Source organism: Protopterus annectens, chromosome 11.part0 (genome assembly GCF_019279795.1).
Source record: "Protopterus annectens isolate FY-2018-M chromosome 11.part0, PAN1.0, whole genome shotgun sequence".
Lineage (NCBI taxonomy): Eukaryota > Metazoa > Chordata > Ceratodontiformes > Protopteridae > Protopterus > Protopterus annectens.
The window spans coordinates 218055288-218077052 of NC_056745.1; the positions used below are offsets into that span (position 1 = coordinate 218055288).

Sequence of the window (21765 nt, forward strand, 5' to 3'; positions counted from 1 at the left end):
AGAAAAGACAATGCCTGGTGTCCAATACTGGACTTATCGATTTTGAACACGTTCCTGGACATTCCAAAATTCAAAATGCTGACTTTACAATAGCTACTGCCTATGCTGGGCAAGAACGCTTGGTTAGTGACTCTAGACTTGAGGCATACCTGCATATCCCAATAAGGGAATCGTGCAGAAGATACCTCTGCTTCAAGGCAGGTTTTATGCATTAATTCTCTGCGCTGCCCTTTGGCTTATCTACTGCGCCCAGGGTCTTTACAAAGTGCCTGACACCAGTAATTGCATTTTGCAGACAAATAAGCATACAAATTTATCCTTACTTGGACGACTGTCTCATTCAAGCAGAAAACAAGGACATTCTTCTTCAACATCTGGCGTTTGTAAAAAGGCTTCTAACATGCTTAGGGTACACAATAAACAAAAAGAAGTCCCAACTGGTACCCTCCCAAAAAATTACATTCCTGGGTGCAAGCTTGAATACAACTGCCCAGATGGCTTACGTTACGCCAGACAAACAAAGGCAACTGACTATATACTTCAAACAGATAGCAACAAAAACCCAGTTATCTGCAAGACAAATTCTGCAGGCTTTGGGGTTCATGGCATCCTGCATTCTATGAATTCCATATGCAAGACTGCATATGAGGAAACTTCAATGGTACCTAAAATGTTTATGGAGTCAACATTGTCACAGTCTGGATACAATGATTCCTCTCATTCCCTGCCTACAACAGGAGTTTCTTTGGTGGGCAGAGACTTGCCACCAAAACAAGGGACTGTCATTCACTCTTCCCCCTGCCACCCAAACCCTAACTACAGTTGCATCAGACTATGCTTGGGGGGCCCACCTGGCGGGGAGATGCATTCAGGGCATGTGGAGCCCAAACCAAATGCATCTGCATATCAACCAGAAAGAGATGCTAGCTGTTCAGAATGCTCTGATAGCCTTCAAGGACTTACTTCATCCAGGACAACTACTGGTAAAGACTGACAACACCACGGTTATGTGGTACATAAGCAGGGGGGTACACATTCCTACCCCCTTTTCAGACTAGCCATGGCATTGTGGAACACAGCCTTGACTTACCAAGTACATCTTCAAGCTCAGTTCCTGCCAGGAAAACAAAATACTCTGGCAGACGACCTAAGCAGAAATCTTGTGGACCCACACGAGTGGAAACTGGATCCAGAAGTCTTCAGCATAATAACACAGAACTGGGGGAGCCCAGACATAGATCTTTTTGCCTCCACCCAAAATTATCAGCTGGACAAATTCTGCACAAGGACTTATCACAGACAAGCATAGAAAGTGGATTCACTATCCTTCAGTTGGAAAAAACTATCGGTCTATGCCTTTCCCTCTCTGCCTCTTCTCTCCAAGGTCTTACAAAAGCTCAGACAGGAAAAACCAAAAATGATACTAATCGCTCTGGATTGGTCTCGCCAGCACTGGTACCCAATTCTAAGGTGTATGTCTCAACTCCCTCCTTGGAACTTGCCTCAAATACCTCATCTTCTGTCTCAGCAGAACAATCAAATTCTGCACACTTCGCTCCAAACTCTGAACCTTGCAGCATGGCTGATCATGTAATTATTCAAACAACACCTCTCAGTAAATCTGTTATGGATGTCATTTTGGAAGCCAGAAGGCCTAGTACTAGAAAATCTTATGCTGATAAATGGAAGAGATTCTGTGCTTGGAACCAAGCACAAGGAACGGACACAGCAAAACCAAATATCCCTCAGATTTTACAGTACTTGACTGAAATGCTTCACAAGGGCTTATCCTTCTCTTCAATAAAAATCCATGCCTCTGCCATCTCGGCTCATTACAACACGGAGCCTCCCATCTTTTCTCATCCTCTGCTAAAACAGTATCTTAGAGGGGCCAAACATTTAAGGCCTTCCAGAAGATCACCAACTCCTGCATGGGACCTCAATTTTGTGCTGGGAAAACTCACCCTGCCTCCTTTTGAACCAGCAGCTACTGCTGATATAAAGTTTCTGTTTTGGAAAACAGCCTTCCTTTTGGCAGTCACTTCGGCAAGAAGGGTTTCAGAACTACAGGCTCTCATGGCTGTGGAGCCTTTTATTACATTTTACCTGGAAAGGGTGTCCCTCAGGACCAATCCTTCCTTTATACCTAAGGTGGTATCCAGTGTGGCTCTTAACCAAACTATTCATCTGCCAACTTTTTACCCAAATCCACAGAACAAGGGGGAGCGGATTCTGCATTCATTGGACATACACAGACAATTAAGATTCAACTTAAATGGGACCAAATCTCTAAGAAAATCTGAGCAACTACTGGTGGCATTTGCTTCAGGATCAGAAGGGAAGGCTATATCAAAGCAGACTCTTTCTAAGTGGATAAGCCAGTGCATTCGTTTCTGCTACTTGCATCATGGTAAACCTGTACCCAAGGGAATCGGGTCACATTCCACCAGAGCTGCCTCTACCTCGACAGCCTTTCTCAGAGGAGTTCCAACCAAAGACATTCTAGAAGCTGCTACTTGGAGCTTTATTCATACTTTCAAAAAGCATTATCATTTGCCACTCTTCTCTAAATCCAGGGCAGGCTTTGCCACTGCAGTTCTGCAGCGCCTTATAGCCACCCCTAATGCTATTTAGTTCCATCCCCCCATCCATAGCTTTGGAATTCTACCCAAATGTAATGACTGCAACAGTGAAACATGAAGAACATAGTGCAGTTGTGTACACTTACCATAAATGTAGGTGTTCGAGTGTATTCACTGTTGCAGTCCGGGTTACCCACCCACCATCCCCCTTTTCTATAACTTGTCTTTCCTTCACTATACTCTAAAGCCTTTGTGGTGTATTTGCTTTTAGATGAAGGTAAAGTTTATGTTGCTAAAAGTACATTTTCCTATATTGCTGTTTATATATATATATATATATATATATATGTATACATATACATTTTTGTTCCCCATTTGGGGGGCACCTGACATCTGGGGCAAGAAAAACTGAACAAAATGGCGTTGGCTGCATGTTTTATACCCCTGATGACCTGATGTCATGGAAGAGGAGAGAGCAACCGACGCAGGACCCAAGACTTTGTTATTCAGGCCGACTGAGGGCAACCTGCCAGCAGATTACCCTAATGTAATGACTGCAACAGTGAATACACTCTAACATCTACATTTATGGTAGGTGCACACAACTGTACTTTACTGGGTCTGTGCTCAGAAGGCATGCTTGGCTTAAGGAGCAATCTTTGCCTGATCATGTTAAAGCAAAATTGTTGGATGCTCCTTTAAATCAGGACCGCCTGTTTGGCATCAAGGCTGAGGAAATTCTTAAAAGGATGGAAGATAAAGCTAAATCTATGCAAACTGTTAAATGTTTTTTACAAGTTCAGCCTCCTAGATTTAGTAGGCACTGGCCCTCTAAGAATTGGTCCTTTCCAGCCCCTTCCAGCTCTTCTCAAGTCAAACCCAGACACAGCAAAAACCCCAGGTTTCAGTCCCAGAGGGGGGACACAGAACTAAGCAGTGTGGGGCCTCCACTTCTAAATTTGGGAATAATAAGACTCCCTCCAAAACTGCCAATGGCGCTTCCGCTAAGCTAGTCGTCAGTTCTCCGGTCCTCAGTGAGGCACTTTTGCAGCCCCTGATACCCGCTTCTATGGATTCGTAGGCCGCTACCAAGACCCTTTCAGAGTCCGGTAAATTGTCTCAATGACTTCCTTTTAAAATTTCCAAGCACTTATCAACTTGACTGCCTCTTTGGGGGGAAAGATTACTCTTCATGCAAAGAACTGGGAACTCATTACCCAGGACAAATGGGTTTTAAATATAGTGTCACAGGGATACAGATTTCACTTCCACATGTTGCCAACACCAAGTGGGTGGCCAGACCTACCCCCAAATCAGTGGCCAGAGTCCCAACAACAAACACTTCCTCTCTTAAGCATGGGGGCTATTCAACTGGTACCAGAAGAGGAAAAGGGACAAGGTTTCTACTCGAGGCTTTTCCTGGTAGATGTAAAAGACAACTCATGGTGTCCAATCCTGGAACTGTCTACTCTAAACACCTTTTTGGAGATTCCAAAATTCAAGATGCTGACTCTTCACCAATTACTTCCTATGCTAGGCAAAGATGCCTGGCTGGCAACACTAGATTTAAAGAAGCATACCTGCACATCCCAATCAGGGAATCTTGCAGAAGATACCTACGCTTCAAAGCAGGCTACATGCACCGTCAGTTCTCTGCACTGCCCTTTGGCTCATCTATTGCGCCCAGGATATTCACAAAGTGCCTAGCTCAAGTTATTGCATTTTGCAGGCAAAGAAATATTCAAGTATACTCATACCTGGACGATTGTCTAATTCAGGCAGAAAGCCAGAACATACTTTTGAATCATTTGGCCTTTGTAAAAAGGGTTCTAATTTGTCTGGGGTACACCATAAATGAAAAGAAATCACACCTGGTACCTTGTCAACAAATTATATTCCTGGGAGCAAGCTTGAATACAACTTCCCAGATGGCTTGCCTCACGCCAGAGAAACAAATTCATTTGACAGCCTACTTCAAACAAGTGGCCACAAAAACCCTGCTATCTGCAAGACAAATACTGCAAGCCTTGAGGGTCAAGGCCTCCAGCATTCTTCTAATTCCATGTGCAAGACTGCATATGAGGAAACTACAGTGATATCTAAAAAGCCTATGGTGTCAACATTCTCAAGACCTAGAAACAATTATTCCTATCATACCTTGCCTACGCCTAGAGTTCCTTTGATGGGCAGAGGCCTGCCACCAAAACAAGGGACTACCTTTCACACCACCCCCTGCCGCCCAAACCCTAACAACAAACGCATCAGACTATGCATGGGGGGCTCACCTGGCAGGGAAGTGCATTCAGGGCAAATGGAACCCAAGTTAAATGCACCTGCATATCAATCCAAAATAAATGTTAGCTGTACAGAATGCTCTGGCAGCCTTCAAGGACCACATTCTTCCAGGACAACTAATGGTAAAGATGGACAAAACCACTGTTCTGTGGTATATAAACAAGCAGGGGGGGGGGTACACATTCTCACCCCCTTTGCAGACTCGCCATGGCATTGTGGAACACAGCCTTGAGCTACCAAGTGCACCTACAAGCTCAATTCCTGCCAGGAAAATTAAATACACTGGCAGACGGACTAAGCAGAAAACTCATCGATCCACACGAGTGGAAACTGGAACCAAGGATTTTCAACATGTTGACAAGCAAATGGGAGAGCCCAGATATAGTCCTGTTTGCCTCTCCCCAGAACTACCAATTGGACAAATTTTGCACAAGGACTCCCCACAAACAAGCGTGGAAAGTGGATGCTCTGTCCTTCAGCTGGAAAAACCTATCAGTCTGTACCTTCCCCCCTCTGCGTCTGCTCTCAAAGTACTACTAAAAGTCAAACGGGACAAGCCAAGGATGATTTTGATTGCTCCAGACTGCCCGTGCCAGCACTGATACCCCCTCCTGCACAGTGTGTCATGGTTATCTACATGGCACCTGCCTCGGACTCCTTCCCTGCTGTTTCAGCATGAGAACCAGATTCTGCACCCTCAGCTTCTAACACTGAACCTTGCAGCCTGGTTAATTACTTAATCTCTGCTTTACCATCCCTCAGCAAACCTGTGATGGATATCATTTTAGAGGCAAGGAGGCCTAGTACTAGAAAATCTTATGCTGAAAAATGGTGTCTGGAACCAATCTCAAGGGATGAGCACAGCAGCTCCCAATTTACCTCAGATTTTACAATACTTAACTGAGATGCTTCACACGGGGCCTGTCATTTTCCTCCATTAAATTCCACGCCTCAGTCATTTCAGCTCATTATAACACAGAACCTCCCCTCTTCTCTCATTCACTGCTCAAGCAGTTCCTCAGAGGGGCCAAAAATTTGAAACCACCCAGGAGAGCTCCAACCCCAGCCTGGGACCTTAACTTTGTCTTGGAGAAACTCACTCTACCTCCTTTCGAGCCAGCTGCTACTGCAGACGTAAAATTTCTTTCTTGGAGAACAGCTTTCCTTTTAGTAATCACTTCAGCTAGAAGGGTATCTGAATTACAGGCCCTTATGGCAGTGGAGCCTTTCATAATCTTTCATGTGAACAGGGTGTCCCTCAGAACCAATCCATCCTTCATGCCCAAGGTGGTATCCAATGTGGCTCTCAGTCCATTCATTTGCCAACCTTCTTTCCCAATCCACAGAATAAAGGGGAATGGAATGCCTTTTATAGACATTCCCTTTTTTTGTCCCAATATGGAAATTAAATTTATTATTTTAGAACAGGTTAAGATGGATGAGAGGGGTGGTGACTGGGGGTCCCTTTTAGAATATAAAGAATTAATATGGCAGTTGAGATTAGACGCGGGAAGGCGGCCAGGGCTCAATGACGCTTGTAGTATTAGTAGCGTCTTGAAGTTAAGGAGAGCAAAACTATGAATGTTGAACTTTTAGTGGTTTTAGGATTAGCATATAGAAATAACATTTTGTTATACACATTATATTTTAACACTTTTTAGAGTGTTTTACACTATGAAATTATTAATAGATTTTATAAGTCACAAATTCATCAGCCAAGGCATTACAGTATTTACTATCTGATCATTGTGCTATGGCAAGGTAGAATATCAAACATATAAATAAGTTATACAGCACTGGCTTTTGAACATTGTTTTTAACATTGTACATCTTCAGGGCAAATTATGTACATACTAATAATTAACTATTGTTTTGTTTTTATATACATATATTTCTGAATACTGCAGCAAGTTGTACCTAGTAAATGTTGGTTGCAAACATGTTTTGTGTAAGTAAGGGAGCTGAAGAGTTAATTAGACTCGCCCCCATTAATTGATTAATTGACTACATTTCTAGTATGTATATAAAGAGCTGGCAGTTTGAAATGATTGTATCTTGAAAAAGCTCAGCATCAGGCTGAGCGAAAGTGCTTGAGATTGTTGGATTTTACAGTTTTGTTTTATTAAAGCAAGAAAATTTAATTTTACTTGAAGCCTTTTATTTTCTGCTTCAGCGGAAGAAGGAACATCAGTATTTTGTCTGCCTTTTTAATTCTGAACTTCCAGAGCACCTTCCAGGTGGATCTGTTTCATTTTATTGGTACCTTTTGCTTGTTACTGGTTTATTTTTAAAGGGGAATGGATACTGCATCCCTTAGATGTGCACAGACAACTTAGATTCTACTTGGACAGGACTTAACCTCAAAGGAAATCTGAACAGCTGTTGGTGGCATTTGCTTCAGGGGCAAGAGGGGAAGGCTATTTCAAAGCAAACCCATTTCTAAATGGATAAGCCATTGCATTAATTTCTGCTATAAGCACCATGGAAAACCTATCCCCCAGGGGATCAGACCTCACTCCACCAGGGCTGCATCTTCCTCTGCAACCTTTCTCAGGGGCGTCCCTACCAGGGACATCCTAGAAGCTACTACCTGGAGTTCTGTACATACTTTCACCAAGCATTATCATTTGCCAATTTTCTCTAAATCCAGAGCTGGCTTTGCCACTGCAGTCTTGTAGGACCTTATAGCTGGCCCTAATGCTATCTAAATTCCTCCTCCTAACCATAGCTTTGGGAATCTACCCAAATGTAATGACTGCAACAGTGAAACATGAGCATAGTGCAGTTGTGTACACTTACCATAAATGTAGATGTTCGAGTGTATTCACTGTTGCAGTCCTGGTTACCCTTCCTCCAGCCCCTTAACTTCTTTTGGCTATACCTCTACTTTCCTTTACTATGCTTAAAAGCCTTTTTGGTGTATTTGCTTTTTTGTCAGAGGTATATCTTTGTACTTTTATATTTAATTGCTTCCCATTAGGGGGGCACCTGACATCTGGGGCAAGAAAAACTGATGTAATGGCATTGTCTGCATGTTTTATACCCCTGACGACCTGACGTCATGGAAGAAGGGACAGCAACCGATGCAGGACCCAAGACTTTAATCAGGCCGACTGAGGGCTACCTGCAAGCAGATAATCCCAAATGTAATGACTGCAACAGTGAATACACTCAAACATCTACATTTATGCTAAGTGTACACAACTGTACTTTCTGGATGGTCCCAGTTCAGTCCATTCTTTCTCTCCTTCAGAAAGACAACTCAATGTGCTCTCTAGATCTTCAGGATTCATACTGTCATATAAAAATGAACAGATGCTCCAGAAGATATCTATGCTTCTGGCTTGGAGTCAGTCATTCAGTTCAGAGCCCTGCCCTTTGGTTTCCTCACAGCCCTCAAGGTATTCAATTGGTTGGCAGTGGTAGCAGCTCATCTAAGACTGTGTTGATTGTTAGCATATTTAGATGACTGGCTCCTCACCAACTGACCAGGCATCTTCTGGAAAAGGCCAAAGATTACCTTCTACTTCTATCTCAGTCTCTGTGGATTAAGATAAACGTGTTAAAAGTCCCAACCTCAACCAGTTCAAGCCTTGAGTTTATTGGGGCTGGTCTAGATACAGTCATTTGCCTAGCTGCTCTGCCTCAAAACAGAATTCTTACTCTGAAATTGCATGTCAGGCAAGATCAATCTCATCTCTCACCCCAGCAAGATTAATACTCAAAGCCCTTGGGTCAATGGCTGCTGCAATAACTTTATTACCAAGTACTCATCTTCATATGAGAATTCTTTAATGGACTCTAGCAGTGGAATAGTCTTTTCATTGACAACCTTTTTGACATCCAGTAAAATTATCTTGGGTTTGCAGAAAATCCCTGATGTTCTTCATGTTTCACTGTTGCAGTCATCACATTTGGGTTATCCTGCCAGGGGTAGCCCTCAGTTGGCCCGAATACCAGAGGTGTAGTATTTCTGTGTCTGTTGCTGTCGCTTCAGGACTGATGTTAGGTAGTCGGTGGTATAAAATCAGGCAGCTGATGCCATTACATCAGTCTTTCTTGCTGAGGAGCCCGAAGCAGAAGCAGTTTGCACGAGTGCTGGTCAACCGCTACCTGAGTTTTTGTTTCCGAATTGAAGTTGAAGTCTTCTAAAGCTAAATACCCCAATGGGGATTCTTTTTTCTTGCCTCTTACCGATGTCAGAAAAAGTTAACAATTGTCTTGCCTGTGGAAAGCAAATACCACACCGAGGCTTCAATTCTTACTGCGTCACCTGTTTAGGCCCAGACCACGATGTTCCCCACTGTCACTTTTGTGCTTTGTTCAGTGCCAGAACTATACGTCGTTGGGCCCTTATTTTAGCTAGATATTTTTGTTCTCAATTTTCGAATTCCAATATGGCTTTGGTAAGCCATCCGACTACCGATCTTCCGGAAAAACGTAAGGATAAAGACAGAGACAGACTGCACAGGGCCAAAACTGCCGATGACGCTTCCGCTAAGCTAGTCAGTTCTCTGGTCCTCAGTGAGGCACTTTTGCAGCCCCTGATGCCAGCTTCTGTGGATTTGTAGGCCACTACCAAGACCCTTTCGGAGTCCAGTATGCTTTCGAGACTCTTCTTCGACTAAGGATCATGTGGCTGTCTCTACCTTGGATGGATCCAGAGCTGCTGAGCAGGCACTGGCTTCCAAAGAAGTACTTTGCACTACCGATACTTGACACAGACTGACGACTTTTTTCGCGTTTTCAGTTCTTTCTAAAACTGCCATGTTTCTAAGGCTTAGGATACGAACTACACCCAAAAAACATACGACCCAAGCTCAGGCACCTGCTTTCTTGCCTCAATCTCAAATGCTTAAAATGGCGGAAGACCTTATTATGCTTATTAGGGGAAACCAGGCTACCCCTTCCAAAAGAAAAAGAGTCTTGTCCCCAGTAGTTTTATCTGAACAGGAGTCCGATGACTCTGATGCATCTGAATATGAAGATGTACAACCCCTCTCTGCTTATGAGGATTCTGATAGAGGAATCCATTCCTTCTTCTCCACCCAAGGATTTTTCAATTGGGGAAAACCATTCATACTTTAAGGGAGCATTTCCAATGGGAATGTCAGTACTATCCTCAGTCAAAAAATGAGTCTCAGGGAATTCTTAGATTTACCACAGCACAGACCTTTGGCCATTCCTCCTGTCCTAGATGTTGTGGATGATGTTTTTATGGAATCCAGTTAGACCCCTGATACCCTTCCTCCTGCTCCCAGGAAACCTGACGGGTATTAGAGTCCCTGACTCTCACAAATTTCTTTTCAAAAATCCTACTGCTGACCCGGAGGTCATCTCTCAAGGACCTAAAGGAATTAAAGCAACTTCAGCTAAGAATTCCCGAGCTTTAGACAGATGGGGTAAAAAAAAGTATACACCTCTGCTACTCTTGCTATTAGAGCTTTAAATTGTCAGTTCCACATGCTAAAATATCAGCAGCATTCCATGGAACTCTTGAAACAAAAAATATCTTCCTTTCCTGCTTGTGAAGAAAGTAAAGAATTCCAAGAGCTAATGCCTTCTGCAAGTCAAGTAACTAAGCACACCTTGCAATGTGACTTTGACATCCTAGAAGCATCTTGCAGGGCAGCAGTCACTGGTTCTGTCCTTAGAAGGCATGCTTGGCTTAAGGAACAGACCTTGCCAGACCATGTCAAATCCAAATTATTGGACGCACCATTGAACAAAGACAACTTATTTGGCACCATGGCAGAAGAGGTCTTAAAGATGTAAGAAAAAGCTAAATCTATGCAGACATTCTTACAGGTCCAGCCTCTGAGATTCAGTAGGCATTGCCACTCCAAGCACTGGTACCCAGAAAACAGGGCACATGGCACCCCATCCTCGATCTATCCATTCTAAACACCCTTCTGGTGATGCCAAAATTCAAAATGCTCACCCTTCAGCAGCTTCTACCAATGCTTTCCAGAGATGCTTGGTTAGGCACCCTAGACCTAAAAGAGGCCTACCTACACATCCCATTCAGGGAATCATGCATGAAATACCTACATTTCAGAGGAGGAGCTATGCACTTTCAGTTCTCTGCACTTCCCTTTGGCTTATCCACTGCTCCCAGTGTTTTCACAAAATGCCTGGCTCCTGCCATTGCTTTTTGCAGACAAAAAAATATTCAAATTTACCCATACTTTGACAATTGCCTGATTCAGGCAGACAGGAAAAGCTGTTACAGCACCTGACCTTTGTAAAGGACCTGCTGACCTCCCTGGGATATACTATCAACTAAAAGAAATCAAAAGTAGTCCCCACACAAAAAATTGTATTCCTGGGAGCAAGCCTGGACACAGCATCCTAGATGGCATTCCTTACTCTAGAAAAACAAGCCTACCTGACAGACTGCTTCTCTCATTTAGCCACCAGAACCCAGTTAACTGCAAGAAAAATCCTGCAAGCTCTAGGGTTCATTGCTTCCTGCATCCTATTCATTCCATATTCCAGACTGCATAGGAGGAAACTACAATGGTACCTAAAAAGCCTTTGGTGTTAACACTCTCAAGACCTGGAAATTCTCATACCAGTGATACTTGTCTAAGGAAAGATTTTCTTTGGTAGACAGCAGCTTGCAGCCACAACAAGGGACTTACCTTCTCACGACCCCACGCTGCCCAAACCCTTACCGCAAATGCATGAGACTATGCCTGGGGTGCACATCTGGACGGCAGGTGCATTCAGTGCCACTGGAGCCCAAATCAAATACATCTGCACATCAGCCAAAAAGAGATGTTATCTGTCCAGCATGCCCTGACAGCCTTAAGACCCCTGCTCTCCCCGGGGCCTCTACTGATCAAAACATTCAACACCACAGTGATGTGGTATATCAACAAGCAGGGAGAGACTCACTCTTTTCCTCTGTGCAGGCTCACCATGACCCTTTGGCACACGACCTCAGCCATGCAGCTACACCTGCTAGCACATTTCCCGCCAGGCTGTCTAAACTCTCTGGCAGACAACTTGAGCAGAATCCTGCTAGACCCACACAAGTGGTAGCTAGACCACAGAACCTTCACCCTTGTAACCCATAAATGGGGCACCCCGAAGGTCGACCTCTTTGCCTCCCACTCCAATCATCAGCTCAGAAAATTCTGCACCAGGGAGCCTCACAGCAAAGGCCTGGAAAGTAGATGTTCTATCCTTCCAGTAGGTAACCCTCTCTGTCTATGCATTTCCTCTTCTACCACTTGTATCAAGGGTACTGCTCAAAATAAGGGAGAAAAAAACGAGGGCAGTCCTGATTGCCCCAGACTGGCCATGCCAGCACAGGTACCCACTGCTGTGCAGCCTGTCACCCCTGCCACCATGGCACCTACCTCAGAATCCGTAGGGGAATGGAGAATTCATGCATCCCTAATTGCAGATCCTCCACCTGGCAGCCTGGCTTATTCCCTGACCACCCCTCAAGCTGCCAGCCTAAGCAAACTAGTCCTCGATGTTGTACATGAGGCCAGATGCCCCAGCACTAGGAAGTCCTATGCTGACAAGTGGAAAAGGTTTTGCACCTGGATCCAGGCTAAGGGAGCTGGAATGGCACAGCCCTCCCTACCTCTCATCCTGGATTTACCTGGCAGACCTACTACACTAGGGTCTATCCTTCTCTTCTATTAAAATTCATGCCTCTGCCATCTCTGCTCATTACAGCACAGAGCCTCCTCTCTTCACACACCCTCTCAGCAAACAGTTCCTAAGAGGCACTAACAAGTTAAGGCCACCCAGAAGAGCTCCTACCCCAGCTTGGGACCTTAACTTTGTGTTGGAAAAGCTCACTCTACCCCCCCCCCCTTTGAACCTGCACCTTCAGCAGAGTTAAAATTTCTCTCTTGGAAAACAGCCTTGCTTCTGGACATTACTTCAGCTAGAAGAGTATCAGAGCTACAAGGACTCATGGCTGTAGAGCCCTTCATCATTTTCCATGCTGACAGAGTCTCACTCAGGACTAACCCATCTTTCATACCTAAAGTTGTGTCCAGTGTGGCTCTCAACCAATCCATACATTTTCCCACCTTTTTCCCTAACCCACAAAACAAGGTGGAAAGGAATCCACACTCTCTGGATGTGCACAGGCAGCTCAGATTCTATCTAGACAGGACTAAATCTGTCAGGAAAAACTGATCAGTTGCTAGTCAGCTTCACAGCAGGAGCAGAGGGCAAGGCCATATCCAAACAAACAGTCTCCAAATGGATAGCACACTGCATCCATTTCTGCTACAGACAGCATGGGAAACCACCCCCAAATGGAGTCCGGATACATTCCACCAGAGCAACCTCCACCTATGCAGCCTTTCTCAGAGGGGTCCCCACCAGGGGAGGCTGCAACATGGATTTCTATCTGTTCATACCTTCACCAAGCATTACCACCTGTCTAGCTTCTCCAAATCCAAAGCAGGCTTTGCCACCGCAGTCTTGCAGGGCATCCTAGCCAGCCCACAGTCTTCTTGACTGCCTTCCCCCTTTTCTTCAGCTTTGGGAATCAATCCAAATATGATGACTGCAACAGTGAAACACGAAGAACGTAGTACGGTTGTGTACACTTACCATAAATGTAGATGTTAGAGTGTATTTACTGTTGCAGTCCTGGATGTTCGTGTTTCACTGTTGCAGTCATTACATTTGGGTAATCCTGCTGGCAGGTTGCCCTCAGTCGGCCAGAATTCCAAAGTCCTGGGTCCTGCATCGGCTGCTGTCGCCCCTTCCCTGACGTCAGGTCGTCAGGGGTATAAAAGATGCGGCCAACGCCATTTTCTTTAGTCTTTCTTGCTGCGCGGTGCCTGAAGCAGAAGCAGTTCGCAAGTGCTGGTCAGCCAACTCCTGAGATTTTCGTGTTCGAGTTTCATATCCGAAGTCTTCAATAAAGCTAAGTACCCCGTTGGGGAAACTTTTTTCTTGCTCCAGACCTATGTGAGAAAAAGTTAACAATTGTATTTCTTGTGGGAAGCAAATACCTCATAAGGATTTTCATTCTTACTGTATTCCTTGCCTAGGCCCTGACCACAACGTTGCTAGCTGTCGGTTTTGTGCTAGATTTAACCAATGCACTATTAAGCGTCGGTACAATTTTGCCTTTCATTACTTTGGCCAAAGATTTAATTATATAATGCCGTCGGAACAGCCAATGACCGGAGTTTATAAAAAGTGCAAGGAAAAGGACTAGCATCCAAGGTCCAAAACAGACGAGGCCTCCGCTAGGCCAGGCACTGGTTCTCAGTGAGGCGCTTTTGCAGCCCCTGATGCCCGCTACCTCAGTGCCACAGGCCGCTTCCGACTCCTACATGGAGCCAACTAGGCCTCTGGATACTCAAGGTATTGGACACTCAGAAACTGTTCTCTCAGATGGGTCCAGAGCCGCTGAGCAGGCATCGGCTTCTGAGGGTGTTTTCAGACCTACACAGTTATATGTCAAGCCAATCTCTGCTTCAAAGGCAAAGACTAAAATAGCTCTAAAGATGAAGAAACAAGTACAGCATTCTTCTGGGCAGACTTCCATGCCTAAGAAACAGATGTTTAAAATGGCCGAAGACCTAATTACTTTGATCAGTGGTTCCCATCCCCCTCTTGATAAGAGGCCTAGGCAAGAGACAGAATATGACTCTTCTGATCAGGTTTCCATTTCCTCTGACTCCTCTTCTGAACAGGGATACTCTCTTCCTCCCTATGAGGATTCTGATTCTGAAGAATCTATTCCTTCAGCCTCTCCTCCTGAGGATTATTCTTTTGGGGAAACCCTGCATACCATGAGGGAGCATTTTCACTGGGAGAGCCAAGATTACTCTGAATCTAAGAAAAGGCTCAGAGACTTTCTTTTACTACCTCAGCACAGGCCTCTTGCTATTCCACCTGTTCTAGACATTGTAGATGATGTATTTTCAGAGTCAGGCCTGTCTCCTGACTCTCTACCCCCTGCACCTATTAAGCCAGACAGATACTACAGGGTTCCAGACTCTCATAAATTTCTATATAAAAACCCTGCTGCTGATCCAGAAACTATATCTCATGGTCCCAAAGGGGTCAAGGCTTCCAATGCAAAAACAATGTCCCCTCTGATAGGGTTTCTAGGGTACTGGACAGATGGGGGAAAAGGTTGTTTACACTTCTGCTACCTTGGCTGTAAGGGCTTTAAATTGTCAGTTTCATATGCTTAAATATCAGCAATACTTAATGTCACTGCTAAAACAGAAAATGTTGACAAATTCTGAATGTTCTGATAACAAGGAAATGCAGGATTTATTGCATGCAGCTGAACAAGTGGGAAAGCATACTTTGCAGTGTGGTTTTGATTCACTGGAGGCCTCTTGCAGGGCCGCAGTTACGGGTTCTGTCATTAGAAGGCATACTTGGTTAAAGGAACAGAATCTGCCTGATCATGTTAAAGCAAAATTATTGGATGATCCATTACAGCATGATACTTTGTTTGGTGTTAAGGCAGAAAAGGTGTTGAAGAAAATGGAGGGTAAAGCGAAATCTATGCAGACAGTTAAGAATTTCCTACAGGTACAGCCACCCAGATTTAGCAGGAACTAGCCTTCTAAGAATTGGTCCTTTCCAGTGTCAGACAGGCCACAAAGAGGCAGATACAGACGCCCTAGAGGCAGATCCCAGCCCCAAGGCTCATACAGGCCTAAACAATGGGGTGCTTCTACCTCCAAAAGCGGGCGGAGAAGACAAATCACAGCCATATAGGAAACAGTCCGAATGACTTTCCTCTGCCAATGCCAAGCACTTATCTTTTGGCAGCACCCTTAGGGGGAAAATCTAGCACTTTTTTCACAAAATTGGCACATGATCACCCAGGACAAATGGGTCTTGAAAATAGTCTCTCAGGGCTACAGGTTCCACTTTCACACCCTTCCAAAGACAAACGGTATACCAGACCTGCCACACAATTAATGGGCAGAGGCACAAAAACAAGTTTCATCCCTCATGGACATGAGGGCTGTTCAGCGAGTATCACAGCAAGAGCAGGGACAAGGATTTTACTCAAGACTTTTCTTGGTACCCAGAAAGGACAAAGCCTGGAGACCAATACTGGACCTGTCTATTCTAAACACTTTTCTGGACATTCCAAAATTCAAAATGTTGACTCTGCAGCAGCTTCTGCCCATGCTGGGCAAGAAGGCTTGGCTTGTAACTTTGGATCTCAGAGGCATACCTGCATGTCCCAGTTAGACAAACTTTCAGAAGATACCTCAGATTCACAGCTGGCTCAATGCACTACCAATTCTCTGCACTGCCCTTTGGCTTATCTACTGCGCCCAGAGTCTTCACAAAATACCTGGCACCAGTAATTGCATTTTGCAGACAAAGAGGAATACAAATATATCCTTACTTGGACGACTGCCTCATTCAAGCAGAGAACAAGGACATTCTACTGAAGCATCTGGCGTTTGTAAAAAGATTACTAATTTGCCTAGGGTACACAGTGAACGAAAAGAAATCAAATTGGTACCCTCTCAAGAGATAATATTCCGGGTGCAAGCTTAAATACAACTGCCCAGATGGCTTATCTCACGCCAGACAAACAAAGGCAACTGACTTCTTACTTCGAAATGATGGCAACAAAGACCCAGTTATCTGCAAGAAAAATTCTGCAGGCTTTGGGCTTCATGGCACCCTGCAGTCTGCTAATTCCTTATGCAAGACTGCATATGAGGAAACTACAATGGTATCTAAAAAGTGTTTGGACTCAACATTGCCATAGCCTGGAAACAATTACCCTCATTCCCTGCCTGCAACAGGAGTTTCGATGGTGAGCACAGGCCTGTCATCACAACAAGGGACTGCCATTTACTTTACCCACAGCCAGGCAGACACTAACAACAGATGCATCAGATTATGTCTGGGGGGCCCACATGGCAGGAAAATGTATTCAGGGCACATGGCCCGCAAGCCAAATGCATCTTAATATCAATCAAAAAGAGATGCTAGCTGTCAGCCTTCAAGGATCTACTTCATCCAGGACAACTGCTGATAAAGACGGACAATACTACAGTCATGTGGTACATAAACAAGCAAGGAGGCACACATTCCTACCCCCTCTGCAGACAAACCATGACTTTGTGGAACACAGCATTGACTTATCAAGTACACCTGCAAGCACAATTCCTGCCAGGAAAGACAAATACTCTGGCAGACGAACTAAGCAGAAACCTCTTGGATCCTCACGAGTGGAAACTAGATCCACAAATCTTCAACATGATAACAAGGAAATGGGGATGCCCAGACATAGATCTATTTGCCTCCCCTCACAACTGCCAACCACAGAGATTCTGCACAAGGACTTATCACAAACAAGCATGGAAAATGGATGCGCTATCATTCAGCTGGAAAACCCTTACAGTATATGCCTTTCCTCCACTGCCTCTCTCACCAGCACTGGTACCCAATCCTAAAGAGCTTGTCCCAAGGCCCAGCCTGGACATTACCTCAAATTCCTCATTTGCTGACCCAACAAAACAATCAGATCCTGCACAACCAACTCAGAACCCTAAATCTGGCTGCATGGCGGATAATGTAACAATTCAGAACACACCTCTCTCTAATGCAGTTATGGATGTTATTTTGGAGGCCAGGAGGCCCAGCACCAGAAAATCTTATGCAGAAAAATGGAAGAGATTCTGTGCTTGGAACCAGGCACAAGGAATGGACACACTTGTACCAAATATTCCTCAGATTTTACAATACCTAACTGAGATGCTGGACAAAGGCCTATCCTTCTCATCAATTAAGATCCATGCCTCTGCCATTTCAGCTCATTACAATACAGACCCACCTATTTTTTCACATCCACTGCTAAGGCAGTACCTCAGAGGGGCCCAAAAAATAAGACCTCCAAGGAGAGCTCCAATACCTGCATGGAACCTCAATTTTGTCTTGGAAAAGCTCACTCTGCCTCCTTTTGAGCCAGCCAATACAGCTGAGATAAAATACTTGTCATGGAAAGCGGCTCTGCTCCTAGCAATAACTTCAGCAAGAAGAGTCTCAGAGTTTCAGGCACTAATGGCTGTGGAACCTTTTATTATTTTCCATCCAGACAGGGTTTCTCTAAGGACAAACCCAACATTTATGCCTAAGGTAGTGTCCAGTGTGGCTCTTAACTAAACCATTCATTTGCCTACCTTTTATCCAAACCCACAGAAAAAGGGGGAGAGACTTCTGCATTCTTTGGACATACACAGACAGCTATGCTTCTACTTGGACAAAACTAAAGCTTTCAGAAAGACTGAGCAACTCTTAGTGGCATATGCTGCAAGATCGCAAGGAAAAGCTATTTCAAAGCAGACTGTTTCAAAATGGATAGGCCACTGCATTCTTTTCTGCTGTTCACAACATGGCAAATCAGTGCCTAAGGGCGTTAGGCCACATTCAACCAGAGCAGCAGCCACTTCAGCAGCCTTCCTCAGAGGAGTACCAACCAAGGACATTTTGGAGGCTGCAACTTGGACTTCAGTGCACACTTTTACAAAGCACTACCACTTACCTCTTTACTCTAAATCCAGAACAGGCTTTGCCACTGCAGTTTTGCAGGGCCTCATAGCCACTCCTAATTCTATTTAGGCCCAGCCACCCAACCTCAGCTTTGGGATTCAACCCAAGTGTAATGACTGCAACAGTGAAACACGATGAACATAGTACAGTTGTGTACCTACCATAAATGTAGATGTTCGAGTGTATTCACTGTTGCAGTCCAGGTTACCCTCCCACCATCCCCCTTTCATTGCTGGGACTTATCTGTACTTCTCTATTCTATACAACCTATGTGGTGTATTTGCTTGTAGATGAAGGTAATGTTGGTGTTAGTGCATGCTTTTTTATGAGCAGAATTTTTTAGCCTACCCTTTTGGGGGCACCTGACATCTGGGGCAAGAAAAACTGAAGAAAATGGCATTGGCTGCATCTTTTATACCCCTGGCACACTGACGTCAGGGAAGAGGTGACGGCAACCGACGCCGGACCAGGACTTTGGAATTCAAGCCAACTGCGGGTAGCCTGCCAGCAGGATAACCCAAGTGTAATGACTGCAACAGTGACTATACTCGAACATCTACATTTATGGTAGGAACACAACTGTACTTTCTCTTCACTGCCCTTTGGCTTATCTACTGCGCCCAGGGTCTTTACAAAGTGCCTGGCACCAGTAATTGCATTCTTCAGACAGAGAGGAGTACAAACATATCCTTACTTGGACGACTGTCTAATTCAAGCAGAGAACAAGGACATTCCTCTACAGCATCTGGCATTTGTGAAAAGACTTCTAACATGCCTAGGGTACACAGTCACCGAAAAGAAATCAAAACTAGTACCCTCTCAAGAGATAATATTCCTGGGTGCAAGCTTAAATACAATTGCCCAGATGGCTTATCTCACGCCAGACAAACAAAGGCAACTGACTTCTTACTTCGAAATGATGGCAACAAAGACCCAGTTATCTGCAAGACAAATTCTGCAGGCTTTGGGCTTCATGGCATCCTGCAGTCTGCTAATTCCTTATGCAAGACTGCATATGAGGAAACTACAATGGTATCTAAAAAGTGTTTGGACTCAACATTGCCATAGCCTGGAAACAATTACCCTCATTCCCTGCCTGCAACAGGAGTTTCAATGGTGGGCACAGGCCTGTCATCACAACAAGGGACTGCCATTTACTTTACCCACAGCCAGGCAGACACTAACAACAGATGCATCAGATTATGTCTGGGGGGCCCACATGGCAGGAAAATGTATTCAGGGCACATGGCCCGCAAGCCAAATGCATCTTAATATCAATCAAAAAGAGATGCTAGCTGTCAGCCTTCAAGGATCTACTTCATCCAGGACAACTGCTGATAAAGACGGACAATACTACAGTCATGTGGTACATAAACAAGCAAGGAGGCACACATTCCTACCCCCTCTGCAGACAAACCATGACTTTGTGGAACACAGCATTGACTTATCAAGTACACCTGCAAGCACAATTCCTGCCAGGAAAGACAAATACTCTGGCAGGCAGACTAAGCAGAAACCTCTTGGATCCTCACGAGTGGAAACTAGATCCACAAATCTTCAACATGATAACAAGGAAATGGGGATGCCCAGACATAGATCTATTTGCCTCCCCTCACAACTGCCAACCACAGAGATTCTGCACAAGGACTTATCACAAACAAGCATGGAAAATGGATGCGCTATCATTCAGCTGGAAAACCCTTACAGTATATGCCTTTCCTCCACTGCCTCTCTCACCAGCACTGGCACCCAATCCTAAAGAGCTTGTCCCAAGGCCCAGCCTGGACATTACCTCAAATTCCTCATTTGCTGACCCAACAAAACAATCAGATCCTGCACAACCAACTCAGAACCCTAAATCTGGCTGCATGGCGGATAATGTAACCATTCAGAACACACCTCTCTCTAATGCAGTTATGGATGTTGTTTTGGAGGCCAGGAGGCCCAGCACCAGAAAATCTTATGCAGAAAAATGGAAGAGATTCTGTGCTTGGAACCAGGCACAAGGAATGGACACACTTGTACCAAATATTCCTCAGATTTTACAATACCTAACTGAGATGCTGGACAAAGGCCTATCCTTCTCATCAATTAAGATCCATGCCTCTGCCATTTCAGCTCATTACAATACAGACCCACCTATTTTTTCACATCCACTGCTAAGGCAGTACCTCAGAGGGGCCCAAAAATAAGACCTCCAAGGAGAGCTCCAATACCTGCATGGAACCTCAATTTTGTCTTGGAAAAGCTCACTCTGCCTCCTTTTGAGCCAGCCAATACAGCTGAGATAAAATACTTGTCATGGAAAGCGGCTCTGCTCCTAGCAATAACTTCAGCAAGAAGAGTCTCAGAGTTTCAGGCACTAATGGCTGTGGAACCTTTTATTATTTTCCATCCAGACAGGGTTTCTCTAAGGACAAACCCAACATTTATGCCTAAGGTAGTGTCCAGTGTGGCTCTTAACTAAACCATTCATTTGCCTACCTTTTATCCAAACCCACAGAAAAGGGGGAGAGACTTCTGCATTCTTTGGACATACACAGACAGCTATGCTTCTACTTGGACAAAACTAAAGCTTTCAGAAAGACTGAGCAACTCTTAGTGGCATATGCTGCAAGATCGCAAGGAAAAGCTATTTCAAAGCAGACTGTTTCAAAATGGATAGGCCACTGCATTCTTTTCTGCTGTTCACAACATGGCAAATCAGTGCCTAAGGGCATTAGGCCACATTCAACCAGAGCAGCAGCCACTTCAGCAGCCTTCCTCAGAGGAGTACCAACCAAGGACATTTTGGAGGCTGCAACTTGGACTTCAGTGCACACTTTTACAAAGCACTACCACTTACCTCTTTACTCTAAATCCAGAACAGGCTTTGCCACTGCAGTTTTGCAGGGCCTCATAGCCACTCTAATTCTATTTAGGCCCAGCCACCCAACCTCAGCTTTGGGATTCAACCCAAGTGTAATGACTGCAACAGTGAAACACGATGAACATAGTACAGTTGTGTACCTACCATAAATGTAGATGTTCGAGTGTATTCACTGTTGCAGTCCAGGTTACCCTCCCACCATCCCCTTTCATTGCTGGGACTTATCTGTACTTCTCTATTCTATACAACCTATGTGGTGTATTTGCTTGTAGATGAAGGTAATGTTGGTGTTAGTGCATGCTTTTTTATGAGCAGAATTTTTTAGCCTACCCTTTTGGGGGCACCTGACATCTGGGGCAAGAAAAACTGAAGAAAATGGCGTTGGCTGCATCTTTTATACCCCTGGCACACAGACGTCAGGGAAGAGGTGACGGCAACCGACGCCGGACCAGGACTTTGGAATTCAAGCCAACTGCGGGTAGC

General features: G+C 44.7%; 1 protein-coding gene across 1 annotated transcript in view; it reads left to right on the forward strand.

Annotated features, from left to right (window-relative positions):
* FGD6 (FYVE, RhoGEF and PH domain containing 6) overlaps nt 1–21765 on the forward strand; it is a 1320563-nt gene that overhangs the window by 235217 nt on the left and 1063581 nt on the right. The gene's annotated exons all lie outside the window — the stretch shown is intronic.